Raw genomic sequence first — 1,369 nt, forward strand, 5'->3', positions numbered from 1 at the left:
CAGTAGCAGCAGTAGCAGCAGCAGTAGTAGTAGTAGTAAGTAGTAGTAGTAGTAAAGAAAATGAGTAGCCAATGATTGGAATCTGTAGCCCGCGCTCTAGAGCTGTTTTGACATACCACATGACATGTATGTCTGCATTCGGTTTCAATTGCGATGTTCTTAATAAAGAAACAACGCCGCCGTAGCTGTTACAACAACAAGTCAAAAAAGAGCACACTGCAAAACAACTATTGACCCGGTATCCTCTAATTCCTCTCACGTCTAAATTTTATCTAGACTTCATCTCATTTTAGATTCCTAATTCCTGTCGTATACACAATACACATTTTTTATCTTGGAAATTTATTTTGAACACAATGCAGTAGAATCTAATCTAGATCTATGATCTAGTATTAGTTCTAGTAGGCTACGGCACGCAATTGCTTTACAAGGTAGACGCTTTGCGAAATTGAAAATTAAGACTAGGCCTGGATATAATAATATATTTTATTTAATTAACTTAATACTGGTTTCAAAACATAAAATAAAACGGATTTCAAACTCCATGAGTAGCGATTGTATCATTGTAACTTTGAACTTCAAGACTAACTATTAACTTTATCAAGGGTGAAGAGGTTATAACTTACCAACTAAGAAGGACGGAACTTCTGATGACCAGTTTTGTTTTAAATCTCGAACTTCATCTGGATGACTGTATCACATTTTAAAAAGTTAAACCGTAATTTTTATTTACAGCGGGAGAGCATTGGAATCCTATGAATTATGAAAGCTATGTTTAAAACAACACAACAATAATGAATAAATGTAGGCCGCAGTTGGTCTTATCACTTCAGTATTTATAGAAAGAAGGGCAGCGTTTGTGATGGGTCGTGTGAACTGATTATTATAAGAATCTTGAGATAACATTCGGTTATTTCGCAGTTATGGTACCGGCGTCTGTACTGTAGCGGTCAGGCGCTTTGCTGTCGCACTGAGGAGACCTGAGTTCGATTCCCGACTGGGGAGAAAATATTTATCGAGTTCTCGGTCTTTCTGTTCTGATGTTGTATCGCTCTCAGCCTGGATTGGCCCTGACAGGCAGGGTCGGAAGCTCGCCTCCTCATTTAAACAAAATAGCAGATGCGGTTCTGGAAAGACAACCTTGGAATGCAAAACTTATGCGATCATCGCTTAAATTCTTAAATACAGCAGTGGTCTTGCTCGAATTTAAGGACATAATGAACACTTGGGTGATTAGCAGACCAAAGGCACTGTTGTGACACTGAAAACGTTTTAGTAAGAGTCTTACGGCACTTGCAATACAGGTTGGGTAACGCGAAGAAGAAGAAGAAGAAGAAGAAGAAGAAGAAGAAGAAGAAGAAGAAGAAGA

Source organism: Aplysia californica, unplaced genomic scaffold, assembly GCF_000002075.1.
Source record: "Aplysia californica isolate F4 #8 unplaced genomic scaffold, AplCal3.0 scaffold00162, whole genome shotgun sequence".
NCBI classification, from domain to species: Eukaryota; Metazoa; Mollusca; class Gastropoda; order Aplysiida; family Aplysiidae; genus Aplysia; species Aplysia californica.